Here is a 14,815-nt window from a genome sequence, read left to right as displayed (position 1 = left end):
ATGAGTAATAGTAGCCATGGCAGCATTTGCTTCCTCCAGACGAGGCACTGATGTTTCTATGGACGACTTTCAGGCTAGTGCTAAGGTGAGCCCCAGTTTTTGTGAAGAAAGAGCCTCTGTCTGGTCTGACAGAAAACCTCCCACTCTCCCTTTTTTCACTGCTCCACTGCAGCTTCAGCACCAGAGCTCGGCTGCGTTCCCCAGCATGCCGAAAAGTCAGTAGCACTCAGCCTTGGTAGCCTTCAGCATTCAAATCACAGGACGGCTAATAGGACCATCTCATGCAACGAAGTAATAGAAAAATGCAGAGATGGAGAAGACACCAGCAAAGTTTTCTTTGTGATCATTGTTTAACACTGTAAGTAATTAAATATTAATGAAAGTATGCTACTTTCATTTTGTGAGCAATTTAATTCAATTAAAAATAAATGGATCTCCTTGGCTCAGTGGATATACTGATATTCAGCACTGCCCTTAACTTAGTTTCATCAGCATTTAACTCCAGCGTAGCACAAAGTACAGGGGCAGAAATGTAGCCCCCAGCTAACATCGTTAACTCTTTAGGTCCCAGCGGCACGATTCTGTCACCCCGCTGAACCAACGCAGCCTCTCCCAGGGAATATTGGCTATGCTGTTTAACTTGCAGGAGCGGCAATTTATACCCAGTGTGGTAGCTAAGATATCTTGCACTGGGGCACTGTTTTCTTGAAAGGAAGCCATTTCAGAAAGACTTAGCAGGCCTGCATGGGTCTGAATCTCCTAGCATGCCGTGATCTGGTTAAGTAATATATCTGGGAACTTCATGTCACATAATGTAGAACTCTTCTTTTATTGCACTGAAAGAGCTGTTTTAGATTCCCTCTGAGCCCATAGGCCATGTCTTTCTGATAATAAGAGTGTTATCAATGCTTTAATATTGAACTCAAATCTCTGCGTGAGAGAGCATCTAAGAGCTATTACTCAGCGCTGAAAGCAAAACCCAACTGTTCTGAATGGGGAGGAAAATGCCAATCTGTTGACAAAAAGTTAAACAGAGGTGAAATCTAAACTCCGGCCAACATTTTACAGCCTTAGCGCATTGTTAACTTTTCATCTTATCTGTCAGGAATAGGAAACTAATGTTTTAAAACAATGTATTGCTTTTACGGGCAAGGTCAGCATTTGTTAGATTTCAGGGTTACACCAAGCACAGGCAGCCAGCACTACACAGAAAGAATTGCTCGAGCACCCACAAGCTGAGGTCTTCCAAAAGCCAAAATGTACACACCGGTTTCATTCCCATTTTTTCCTCTCAGCCAACAGAAGCTCTGTTCTGACTTCTTTGTTCGACCTCTGTTTTCACGTGTGATAGTGCTAGCAGTGGCCAGAGGTTAACATCCTTCAAGAGGTGCCACCGAGCAAACCCTAGGCCAAAGGAGCGGTTATTGCATTTTGCTTTCGTGGGAGCGAGGGTTCAGGGTCACTCCACTCTCTTCCAGGAGCGAGTTCCAGATTTGTGTGCCTGCGCCTTGGACAATGCTGGGCTTTGTTCAAGCAGCAGGGCATCCTTGCTCGGCCATGCAGTTCCCAAGGAGCCACATAGGTAAGATAATACAGGGAAATGGTACAGAGAGTCATTCTCTGCAAGACACAGACAGAGATCTTGTCTGGAACATGCGTCTCAAGGATGTTTTCCCTATATTCTTTTATATTAAATAATTCTACCTCATATCCTCAGAAAGCATATGATCTGTATGACAACTGTAAGAATTAGCTGCTCATGATGTCATTAGAAAAAATCCACATACAACGTCCACCAAGCAGCAAACAAAGCAGCAAGAAATGGGTTTTGTGCAAAATAAAAGAGCTTCCAAAGCAGGTGCTCTGTGCTGCCACATCCACAAATCTGCTTTCCTAACCGATATATCCCCTCTCTTTCCTTACTAGTAGACCTAGTGCACCTTCAGGTGCACAACACTTGTAAGCTTTTTTTGTGAAAGTAGTAAAAATGCCATGAATCCCAATGGAAGTGATTTTTTGTGGAAATCCTAATAACAGGAATGCTTTTGTTATCGTTCACACTGAAACAAAATATATTTGTCACATCATTAAGAATATTCATGGATTATATGCAGACGGGCAAAGTACCATTCAGTGAAAAAGAGGCAATACTGTGTGACTTAGGTGATCAGTCACACAGGAAAGCTTATAAATTCCAAATGCTCAAAAATGATCTGCTTTTGAACAAGTTGTAGACGCAATTTTGTTTACAAGAAATAATACTTAAAGAGTAAAAGCCAAACCAAAAAATAGCACTAAAAACCTCATTAAATCATCTAAATGATTCGGGATGAATTATTTGACCAGCACTAGGTAAGGTATGTTTTGTACCTTCTGCCCCACATGCTTGGAGATTTCCCAGCTTGTTTTAATCTCTCTAAGCAAATGAGAGCCCTCAAGGCTCATTAGGGCTATTTACACAGTTCTTAACTGGAAAAAATCAGATCTACAAAAACGAATAAATAAATAAACTGATGTGAAGTATGAATGGGAAGTCATGTTTAAAATCGATTTCCAAGTCCGCTAGAGACGTGGACCTCCCTTGAGCTACTTCAAAGAAATAGCCATGGGGAGAGAAAGAAAGGAGAAGTGGGGAAAAAAAAATGCTGAAGTTTTTTTTAAAGAATTAAGACTAGGGTTGGTGACAAGTCAGAGACACCAGAGTCTGTAACCATACACAAACACAGCTCAGAGAAGAACGGAATCTTGTGATTAAAGGATCTGTGATTCAGCCTCGGCTCTACTAGGGTGGCTGTTTATCTGACCGTGGCTTCTGCTCTCTATTTGTAAAATAAAGGTAATGGCACCTTCTTTTTCCTCCAAGTTTTTTTTCTATTTCTCTAAGTATAGGATAGCTTTTATTTTGGATGTGCATTCCTGCAGTCATTAAGGGAAAGAGATGGGGACTCTTGTTCCACGGGACGAGCAGAGCATTTACAATCATACTGATCTTCTCCCAGACGTGCAGGTGCAACTACTCATGGCCAGCCAGTTCCTGCCATCCATACACACATGTTCCTTTGAATGGCTGCTTGTACCTACCCACCCACCCCAAAATAACATCTATCTGATTAGCACAGCACCTGGACCATCCACATTTTCCACTACTGAAACACTTCTTGGAAGGCAGACCCTGGCTTCAGAAAGGAGAAGGGAAAAATGGATATTGTAATAGGGGCTATAAATTATCAAGTGGCCAATTTTAACTGATGCATGTGAAAGGAAGAGCATCTTCCCATCACCTTTCTTCTCAGATATTTCAGTTCTGTCAGCAGAAAAATATTCACTTTTTGACCAAAACAGGTTTCAATCTGTTCTGTTGCATGTCTCCTAAGCACGTGGCCTCTGTCCATGCCCCTGCCCTCCACAGACTTCCATCATTATCAAAGTTTGACTCTCTTGATTGCCTCAGTAGTGACATTTTTTCCAGATTCACCAGCATGGGCATCAGACATAAGACATTAGCAGTGCAATAAAGCCGTTTTGTTTTTTTCAGCAGTCCTTTGCTTTGGTGATAGGATTGCCCATTTCTTGTGCTTCTGCTTAAACTAGAAAGGCTCATATGGCTTACCCATTGATCGCCTACATATTTCTAACCTTCTTCATTACCACAGTAAGAAGGACAGAAAAGGAATTTTTTCAAACACCTATGGCATTATTAGCCCAGCAAGAATGAATTGCTCCAAAAGCAAAAATTTAAAATGATCTCTTTAATACCCTGAAAGGCAGAACTGAAGAGAAGGAAGCATCTTGTGGTCAGTGGCACCACAGCTGAGGTTCTCAGCTGCTGCGGTCTCAGATGCACAGTCAGCTTCAGCTGAATCAAGAGGAATCATGCATGCAAACCCAAATGAAAATCGGTCTTGCATCCATAATATATATTTCTGAAAGTGATAAAAGTTACAGCAGATCTGCCGACTTTTAAATTATAATCCCATCAAGCTGAGTTGAATAACTGAAGAACATTTGCTTGGGATATTCAATAACCATTCAATTCATATGAATATTCTCCAAAGCTGCAGAGTGTAGGGTAGGCATCAGAAGCTCTTTCTTGAGAATTCATCCCATCTTTAACAAGATATTTTTAAAATGCTCACAAATTTCCCACAGCATGTGAATAATGGGATACAAATATCATACCATTGTTCAGCATTAACAATTAAACATGGCCTGCAGCTGTACCACCTGGGGCTCTGATCTTGACAGCACTCACAAGTTACAGAAGACTCAACTCCAGCTAGAACTTGGACGAAAAGCCTCCAAGGAAAAAAAAGTGTTACAGAAAAGAATTCTGCAATTCAGTCGGAGAAAAAGACGTAAAGATTTTCTAGTGGTCTCAAGGTGTTTTAACTGATGGCTTTTGTAGGCTCTTTCACGGCTTGGAGCAGGGGAGTTACCTGCCGCATTCTTCCTCAGTTATAAAATGCCTTCCCGCTTCTCTGAATTCCTCTCCGTGATTTCCACATGACAATGAAACTTGCAATGCTAAATTATCGGGTACTGTGGCTGTATGATCTCAAACACCTGCTGGTTTTCACTCCAAAGGTAACTGCATTTCTGCAGCGGGTGAATCACTTCCTAGAGATGTAAGGTCTATGGTAAATTGCTTAGGATCCTTGGAGATGACATATGCATAAGATACTGCTGTTAATGCACTACCACAGCTCAGATAATAATTATGTGAAGCAAAGCTCTCAAAAAGGAAAATCTCTGTTTTGTTTTCCTGTTTGTTTTGGGGGTTTTGTCATCTGTTCTCCATCTCCCTCACCCTTTCACAGCAAAAGCACAACTTGAACACCTCTGCAGAGTTAGATGTATAGCTTCACCTTCAAACTGAAAATTAGAAGTGTTTTTCCCTCCAAACAGCTCCTTCAAAAGCTTTTGAGCTTGAGGTCTGTTCCCTCAAAGAGGTTTCAGTGGGAGAAGTGACACTAAAACCCTTCCCCTCATTGACAGTAATTACATCCTTTCCCCTGCTTCTCCTCACTTACCTGGGCTCGTGGTGAAAACTCACTGCGACCACTCTAAGGAAATTCTGTTATGTGCTGACATTTACCAGGTGACAACGAGGTCGGGTCAGGTGTTTGATACCCCAGCCTTTGCAGGTAATTATCAGGTAGTATTACAGGTAACTGAGGCTCAGCGCATTTCAAGGGGTTATGATGAAGCAGCTCTCTTACTTGTCTAAGCTTTTTCTCAATAATGTTTTTAAAGGGGCAAGAGGAATTTTAATCCTAATCCTATGCTTCTCATGGTCAAATTTAGGGGTTATTTCTTTTGCAATTTAAAAAACCTACATGATTAAAAATGAGTGGGTTTGTGAGCCCAGGAAGGTGATACTCTGTAACATCTCTGAGTGGGAAAAATATTCTGTGAGGTTTTGATATTTGCCACCAGATTTCTTCTCTGATGTTAGCAGATCAATCCCCATTCTCCAAATCTTCTTAAAACCTCAAACGAGTGCTGCTTTCAACTCTTGAAAGAAAAAGCTACCCACTTTCTGTTTTTTCTTCTATGTCCAGAAAATAGTCCAACAGAAGCTTCTTAAATCAACGAGAAGCTTCACTTGGGATTAGAGTATCAGCCTGTGGATCTGACCAGACTGGAGTTAAATTACATTTCAAAACAACATTTTAAATACTACAATCACCATTTCTGAGTCTGTTCGCATGGATTTCGGTTTGTTTAGTTTTCTTTTAAGCTCAAAACCTCGCCGCCACCGCAAAGGTGCCGTCTTAAGTGTAAATCTAATCTAAATATTTTCCAACAGAGGAAAGAAGAAGAAGAAGAAGAAGAAAAAAACTTTCGAAATCATGCTGGAAGCTTTGAAAGCGATCCCGCAGGCAGGCTTTGCTGCCGTGCTTTGCATTTGCCGGCCGGGTGCTGGGTGCCGAAACCAGAGGCTCACTGACACCCAGCGGCTGCCGCGGAGAGCGCAGCGCCCGCCCCGACGCCTCGGTGATGGGCACGGCAAAAGTTTCTGCTGGCCTTCGGCAGGGCCCTCTGCTTTTGGTTAGTCTGTCCTGGGTGCTTGAGAAGCAACGAGAGCTTGCTGCCTAAAGTCTATCTGCAAAGGGGTTGCTGCCCCGGCGAGGAGTTGCCTTTTTGATGCACGCAAATCGCGTGCACCGGTTACCCGCACAGCAGGGGTAAATCCTCTGTAGCTGTGTAGGCGTCGGGCTTCTCATCACCTGGTGTGCACGGCTGGGATTGTAAGGATGAAAAAAAAAAAAAAAGAAAGACAAAAAAGTAGAATTTGGAAGAAGGGGTAAGAAAAGCAAAGGAGGCAGAGGCAAGGGAAGAAAAAAATGGTTTCAAATTAAAAGTAAAGCAAATAGTCAACTTCCACTTCATTGCTCATTATGAATCGGAGGCAAAATAGTTATATGTAGAAGACAAATCAAGTAGCCACAGAAGCTGAGCCTTAGAAATCGGTATCAACTGGTCTTTAGTGTCAAAAACCTCAGCTGCCGTGCTGAACTTCCTTAACCTCTGAGGATGTCCCAGTTAAAGGACTTTTTTCAGTCCTAATGGTAGCTTTTTTTTTTTTTTTCCTTCAGAGTGTCAGACTCCTGGAGCTGCCGGGCTGCAGGGCTGACCAAGCACACCAGTGCAGCTCCAGCAAAGACAAAACATCGCCAAAGAGACGGCTGTAACTGTGCTCGCGTCCGAGGCTAGCGGCCCATCTTGGCACAGTTCTTGCAGCTCACAGCAGCGCTCAGTGAGAGCTTTGCTTCTTTTGCTACCAGCATGCCTGCCATGCTCAGCACCACAGTTTCTGAATGCTTTATGGACGTTGAAGAAACAGTGAACAATGGGTCTCTCTCCCCTCAGTTTCTTACTCTGTCCTCCAAATGTTGCAATCTGTATTTTTTTACTGGAGCAGTACAAGGAGGAATTTCCTATCTCATTTTTGATGCGACAGTGTTGGGTAGAAAAGACATAGTTTTTCTTTTGCCTGCAGTTTATATGCACAAGACAAAGACCGGCAGTGTGGGGTGCTGGTTTGAAAAACAAGTTACACGACCCCAGCTTGCAACAGGTCTATGGCCATTTATTTCTCTTCTGTTGCCCACATGCCACACGCTGCAGTTGCTGGGCATTCACAGAGCATGCTGGGGCCCTCCTTACAGTAAGTGGAGGCTCCCCATCAGCAGCCGGGGGTGCAAAGCCTCTGACACAGGGCTGGGCTGGTCCAGTGCAGCCCAAAAGATAGCAGAAATTTTGCACTGCTCGCAGTGTGCGTTTGATTTCCTTTCCCAGTTTTTTGGCTTATCTTCAGATGTTACTGTCAACTTTTGCAGTTGTAAAGGCAGGAGGTTTGTTCCTCCCACAAGATCTGGAGTGACAGCCCCATGTGTGACACTAACCTTTTGACAGAGAATTGCTTCAGTGTCTCTTTAAGTGGGTGTCCCAGCAGCACAACACAATCTGGAGACAGCGCAACCCAGAACTTTTGACAGACAAATCATCTAAAATATGTGGGATGTGGCCTTAAGTTAAAAAGAATGAATTATTTTGTCGCTTCTTTGGTGGGTAAAATAATTCTCTTGTTCTCTTCTTCAGCCATTTGCATCTGAATAGGTGGATCTGTTCTTTACATTACTTTTGAGAGTCTGCATTTCCCAAATTCCAATTACACCACTGGGCTTTCAAGGACAGGAGTGAAGCCAAAGCATTTCCATCTAATGCAAACATGGATTACTGGAAGGATGTTCTCATTTTTTAAAAATGCACTGGGAGCAAGAGCCAGGTTTGCTAGCACCTTCTCAGCAAGCCATTGCTTCCTTGGCTTGATGCATGCAGAGAAAGAAAACCACACCAACAGGAAAGTGCAGAAGTTCCTGAAACGCCACAGCTTGCAGAGAGCTGAAGACAGTGCTACCAGGCAGGCAAGCACACCCACAGCAGCTGCAAGGACAACGTCTTGCAGTGAAATCCAGCACGCTGGTGGCTGGAGGTCCTTCTCCATCCACCAGGCAGCAGGTGGTCAGTTCAGTTCTGCCTCACCTGCATCACTGGGAGACCACCTCCAAGATAAAAGATCCAGTGCAAGAAGGGAAGATATTTAATAGCTCCGATGTGAGTGGAGCTTAGATTTCAGCTGCAACTAACCCCAGGCAAGTCCAAGTTTCCAAATGTTCCAGGTGTGGTTCCAGGAGGCATCTTCAGCTCTAGAAAGGAGAACTCTCTGGTAGCACAACCAGTGTCCAAAGCACTTCTTCCTTCGAGTAGAGATGGAAACTCCCAAGTCAACCCAAACCATTCTTCCAGCCTATGGATACCGAATTACTGATGGGCTGAATTTTGTCATTGCACGTATGCGTGTGTATATGTATATATACACACAGAGTTCATCGGTACTTCTCAGAACATACACGTAAAAATTTATTGCCTCCACTTCTCCCTCCCCCGCTCCCAAAATTTTGGGGAATCTGGGGAGCTACTCAAACACAAAGTGGGAAATCTCAGTGCATGCTGCCGATGCTCCATCTGTGCAGAACTCATTGCAAGCCAGTTGATGTACTTAGGGTGGTTTGGGAGGGGGATCTATTAGAGAGAAAAAGTGCAGAGTAGAGTTAAGAAGCATTTTTTTTTTCTCCTTCTAACTGCTCTCCTTTTATCTGCTCTCCTTCTCATGTTTCTGGGCTTTTTTTTCTTCTTCCTTCTCCTTCATCCTATACAAGTGATACTGAATGCTGATGAGATAATAAATGGTCCAACCCCAGGCAATCATTTTCAGGTAATTAGTTCAGCTACTGAACTTCTGAGAGTCATTTTTTCACCTGCCCAGCCAGAAAACTTGGGTAGTTAGTTACCCCATTACTGCTGAGTGGTCTTTGGGACAGGGGCACTCAGCAGTACATGTACTTCAGGTCCTGGATATGTTATGCAATCTCTAATTAAGCCTAACTTTGGCCTATATTTAGCATTTTATTTACATTTTAAGGAATTCCCTACTTGTGCCAAACATCACATCCCAAAATTCATGATTTGTTGTAAGCTTCTGTGCACAATCACACCTGAGCTCACAAATTGGTTCAGAAAAGAGGAATAGCACTTCTTCGGGGAACTTGGGGGATGCCCGTTGTCTTTTTCACTACAAAAGTTTCAAAATTTCCACTGGAAGGGAAGTTTGGAGAGGGGAATCATGGCATTTGGCTTAATCAACCTCACAGGAGAGCTTCCATCTTTTCCTTTTCCCAGGGCGCTTAGCTCCTCTTTGCTCCATGTCAAAGCCCTGAGAACCACACATGGGGCTCACTGCCACACAACCCACAGCTGCACTTTCATGAGCACTGGGCTTTCCCAGCTCCCTGCCCCATGACAAGGAGCCTGTAAGCCCTACAGATGTCGATCTGGAACAGGGTGCCTCAGAGCTGAGGGCTCAAGGGCTTCAACTCCAAAGCAGCCCAAGCGATGGAGGAGCCCTGGATCCACAGACCCTGAAACCCCTGCATGGTGGTGGGGACCCATCACTGGTGGGTCCCCAAACCTGCGTAGTTCCAAGAAACATTCTGGTTGCAACAACTTGGTGTTTTTCAACAAAAATCTCTTGCAAGGGAGAGTTCCTACCCAGCTCTGGGGCACCCTCAAAGCTTCAGGTCTGACCTCTGATAAAATGAAGGGAGATTTGGGCTTATGGATGTACAACCTGCTCCTTTGCTGCAGAACATGGGACAGCCAGGGCTGTGGAAGGGGAGAGGAAGTTCCTCGCAGGGCAGTTATGCAGGCTGTGTAACCTCCCCTCTGACACCCGTCAGTGTCAAAAGCAGAACATGGGATTAAATAAACCAACCATTGTCTATTTTGGTATTGGCAATTCCCATTTGATACTTGATAGGGTCAAAAAAGAAATGGAGCATCCTGGAATGATACAGAATTTGTCAGGCATCTCTGTACTTCAGAAACGAAGGAAGGACACAGCCACATTTCTGCTTCCACACAGCTCATCTTCAGAAAGTTTTGTTTCAAATCTTTGCTGTGTAGTCCCACTCCTTTTTTTTTCCTTTTCTTTTTTTCTCCTCTTAAAGTCATCTTGGGTAACAGATGTCACTGGGCCTCAAAAGAGTCCCTTGGATAAATCAGTAACTAATATTCATGAAATAGTATGTGCTAGCATATCCTGCTTCTCTTTTTATCAGTTCTAACAATACTGAAATTCCTCCTCCCTGAGACTCAAATAAAGCCCACAACAGAGGGTTCACATTCAAACTCCAATCAGCAATTCACAAGCTAACAGAGAATGATCTAGCTGATTTCACTAGGGACCTCCATATGGTGATGAAATTTATTCTGAGCCATGTTTAGGTTTTGTACTTGTGGGCACTATACACAAACCCTGAGAGGAACTGAGGTTTTTAAAGCCAAGCTGGGAGTTTGGAAATACAACTCCTACTGAAATAAGTGGATGTGGTTTGCCCTTAGATCTCCGTCGTACTAGAAGTTGGATAAAGTCCTGTATCCTCCACATTTGTTATTCAGACAAATTAAGAATAATCTCTTTCAGCCTTTTGAGTCACCAGTTCACTACAACAATTTCCCAAGGCATATTTTTTTTAGACAGTAGTTTTGCTCTTATACCCTGGAGGTAAACATGTCTTCTCCAGTCATAGTATTTTTAACCTTTAAAATGTTTTGTTGGATTTCATTTTCAAAAAAGTACAATAGAGAATTCATATTCCCCAACCCTTTGAAGCATGTAACAAATATATATATTTTACAGTATGGTGTAGGTGTGAAGTTTGTATGGCTTGTCTTCAAAAGCAAATAATACTGATTCACTCTAGTTTTTCTCCTTACACTTTGAAAATGGATTGATTCTTCTCTCTTTTTTTTTTTCTTGTTTAAGTACAGAACTGGTGTTGTTTTTTTTCTGTATTTTTCCCTTCAGACAGCATATTTTCCTGATGGAACTCCCCTCCCCCCAATACACAATGTGCTTTTCTGATTTACCAGCTCTAGCATTTTCTCAACAATCATGTGAGCAAGAGCAAGGACTGAATATTTTTAGACACTAGAACTAAGCAGATGGTGAAGGATGTAGAAGATCAATAACTCCAGTTTTTGTAAAGTTTACAGTTCTGCTTTTTTTTTCTTTTCTTTTTTTTTTTTTTTCAGTGTATTTCAAAATGCAATGAGAAGAATATAAAATTTCACAGAATGAAATGGGAGCGAACTGCACTGACCTGGGTGCTTTCTACAAGAACATTTTTCGAGCAGATCTTTGAAAGCAAGCCATGCACTTGCTCCAGCTGTAATTTTGAGCTCTCCCTTTGTTAATTTAATTGTACTCATGTTGCTGGTTGGTAAAAGGTCTTGGACAGATGTGTGTTCATCTGACGTTCTTCCAAGCATGTCTGCGTGGTCAAACTTGAAAGGTTTTTGGGAGCTGAAAGTCATCCCATCAGGAACCAGAAACAGCACCATCTGCTTTAGGTGACTAAGCACACTTGAAGAATAGACACCTCCCTCCTCTTCTGGGCTAAAACATCCATGTTTCCTTGGGCTTTTCCTGGAGAGGAGCCCCCCTTCTGAGGTGCAGAGAAAGGGGAAACCACAAAAAAAGCTCTGGCCGCAACACAATTTTCACTGCCACTTCAGGAGCCTGAGGACTTAACTAAGAGCCAAGCAGAGTCAGGCACTGGCTCACAGGCTGGTGTCAGGGCTGGAAGTGGGGCCTCCTGCTCCAGAGCAGGGCCACTTCACAGGAGAAACCTGTTTCTTGCTTTGTCACCCTGAGCAAGTCCCTCCGTCCTCCTGAATGTTGCGAACAGCTAAAGGCCAGGGACAAAGAGGCTGGTTGGCGACCTGTAGCCTGTCATCCACGGCTGCTGACCTTTCTGGCCCCTAACTTTTGCTCGCTAAGGGAAACGCCCGCACCCTGCCAGCGAGGAGGAGCTGACTGGGGCCCCGTCACTCATTTCCATGACCTTGGGAGTGGAGCCGTCCCTAAAACCAGGATGCTTTTTTTTTTTTTTTCAAGAGACATAAGGCAGAAGAGGTTTATGTGGTATTTTTAGGGCTCGCGACATCCTCGAGCTGTTTGCGCCCGATGCTGGCAAGGCAAGCGTCACACAGCTGCCATCTTGCACTCAGCAAGGGCCAGGGAGCTGGGGGGACCAGGACCACCGGCCTGCCGTTCCCCTGAGACCTCGAGGGTTTCTGTGCCTCAGGCCTTGCTAGTGAGGCTCCTCACGCAGGCAGGAGGCCGTGAGGAGCCATGTGGCTCGGGGTGGTAATGCTCTTCTCACACCCTCCTCAAAGAGTTACGGTGGGGTTTCCAGCTTCCAGCCGGATCTTCCCTGCCCAAAAGGGGGCCCACTAAAGTGTCTCGGTGCCACCTCTAGCAGCTGTCCCCTCCACCCGAGCAGTGTCAGCCTTGGAGCTGGGCCAACATCTACGTGTGGAAGCTGTTCCCTCCTCCAACCTTCTGGACCTTAGGCAAAAGAGCTACTAAATGAGCCATACCGACACCAATACCGCAATCAATTTGTTAATAAGGATCAGAGACAGACTCCGCTGCTGGGAGGAGGAGGAGAGGGGAGAGGAGATCATTATTTTTAATTTAAATAAATCAATATGTTAATAGGGAAAAGGATGCACCCCACACAGGGATGGTGGGAGGAGGAAGGCAAATGAGTACAGCTCTTTTTTTGGGGGACGGGAGGGTGAGGGGGTGGTGCCACGTAGTTTGTCATTAGCCTGGGTTAAAAAAATAAAAAGGAAAGAAAGAAAATATATTTAATATAAAAAGAGTGGGAGTAGACAACTTTAAAAGTCCAGTAATAGCAAATAACTAATTATACCCATCTGAGACTCTGGAGCGTGCCTGGCTCTTCTCTTTCTTTAAAACAAATTAAAGAAAAAGGAAAGCTTGATTCCCAGGAGGGCTTATCTAAGGCCTCTCATCTCCAATACACATCTAAGGGGACAGGGAAAATATCTTTTATCACTTAAATCTCCCTGAAATTTAAGACCAGCTGGGAATTTTTTTATGTGGATATGATTCATTAAATTCATATCATTCCAAAGAAACCTTCCTGCCGGTTTATCTTTGCCACTGCAGTCATCTCTCCAGAAAAGCACAGTTTCCTGAATGTTGTCAACCTGGACAGCTCAATTTTTGGCTGAAGGTTAGATTTCATTCGGAAACTATGGAACTGGCCCCACATTTTTCTTTTCAGGGAACTGGTACGTGCAAATCATTCTCTAAGGCAACTTTTTCCCCTCTGCTGAGACAATAGGAAAATCCTGCACCACCGTACCGGTTCCAGCCATTCGGCTTCTCAGTCCTGAGAGGTGGGGATTTTTATTTTATTTTTTCATAATTTGTTTCAATATTTATATATTATACTTGGAGGTTTAGCGTCTTTGATCAAATATAGGTACAAGCTGGGCTCCGAGAGCAGGCTCAGAGAGCAGCCGCATCCAGCTTCCGCTGGGATCAAATGCAGTAAGTTTGTATTTCGGCAATCTTTGGAGCTGCTCTGCGGCGCAGTGATGTACGAGCTGATAAATAGCGGGCTGTGGCGGAGTTAATATCCCGGTGTAGTGTGCGGCTGCCAAAACGCTCTGAGCAGCGCTCTGCGGAGTTTTCTTCGCAGGCAGGGAAATGTATGTTTTACATAATGAGCTGCTTCATATATCGTGCCACAAAAGTTACTAGGGAGACGGTTCGTCTTAAGCGCGAAGAAAAACAAAGGGAAGTTCACGTGGCAAGATCGCTCCTTGCTGGCTCCGTCTAGCAGCCGATGCGGAGGCTGGGGAGGCACTTCCAAGGGCGATGGCTTGAAAAGCGGAGGCGAGCCAGGGCACCCGGGCGGTGGGGAGCGAGAGGCTTTGGGAAGAGGTCAGGCGGAGGGCAGGGTGGATTGAGTTCAGGGGCGGCAGTCAAAGAAAGGACGCGCGGCCCCAACAGATGCTGGCCGCGTTGTTCGGCGCGCTGTCGGGGGGCACGTGAGCGCCATGGTGATGGGTGCGCTCCCACATCCCGAATAAAGGAGCCCCGAGATGGGGGGCTCCGGCGAGGGGGAAGGCGGCCGGATCCCAGCCCAGGCAAACGCTTCAAATCAGGCTGCGCCGAGAGCTTGTGAAATTAAAAATAACTGCTGGTGGTATCACAGAAAAGTAACCCAGAACTCCCTGGATTTACCCCAGAGCGTAGAGCTTTCACCCTGGGAGATTTCTTTCCTCTGAGCCATTGCGCAGACACAGCTCTGGGTTTTGAACAACTCCATAGGATGGGGGAGAGCCTGTCCCTGGGCTCCCTGTTTTAAACACTTCTTTTCCTAAGCAGGTGCCTGAGCACGTCCAGCTTTTGTGTTTCATCGGGTATAAAAGTGTCATTTTTCCTATTTCCTGGTTTGCTCTGGATAAGTTCACAACTTCCCTACATTTTAGCTCTACTTATTACTCGAAGATTTACAGTTATATTTCTAAGGTTCAGATAATTCAACTCGTGCAAATATTCCTGTTAGTAAAGGCTGCATTGTCTGGTTTAGATACAGATGTAGCCCGGGGATTCAAACTAGGCTTTTTAGCACATTTCCAAAATTCTCACAGACCTCCACTACCTTGAACGCAGTAAACACGATTAAAAGTATCAGCTCCTCTCACTAGATTCCTCTGGGAATATCAGATCTAAAGTAGATTATTAAACTGAAACCCTGCTTTTCAATTCAACCCAAGTTAGCAGCCGGGATCTTCTGGTCGTGATTGGAAGCAATCATCAGCCTTTAGGGGCCAGATTCACACAGGAATCACCGGCAAGGGC

General features: G+C 44.4%; 1 long non-coding RNA gene across 2 annotated transcripts in view; it reads left to right on the top strand.

Moving 5' to 3' along the window:
- The first annotated feature begins 240 nt into the window (after positions 1–240).
- The window catches only part of LOC310897176, a 30,264-nt gene continuing 15,689 nt past the window's right edge, over positions 241–14,815 (top strand). The window contains exons 1-2 of one of the 2 annotated variants that reach the window (XR_014582118.1): positions 241–5,718; positions 5,810–13,341. This is a non-coding gene — a long non-coding RNA (uncharacterized lncRNA). Of the gene's footprint in view, positions 13,342–14,815 lie in introns of both variants that reach the window. The other variant, XR_014582119.1, reaches the window with a different exon arrangement.

The sequence above is a fragment of the Anser anser genome, assembly GCF_964211835.1.
Source record: "Anser anser genome assembly, chromosome: 3".
NCBI lineage: Eukaryota > Metazoa > Chordata > Aves > Anseriformes > Anatidae > Anser > Anser anser.
This window is presented reverse-complemented; position numbering and strand designations above follow the sequence as displayed.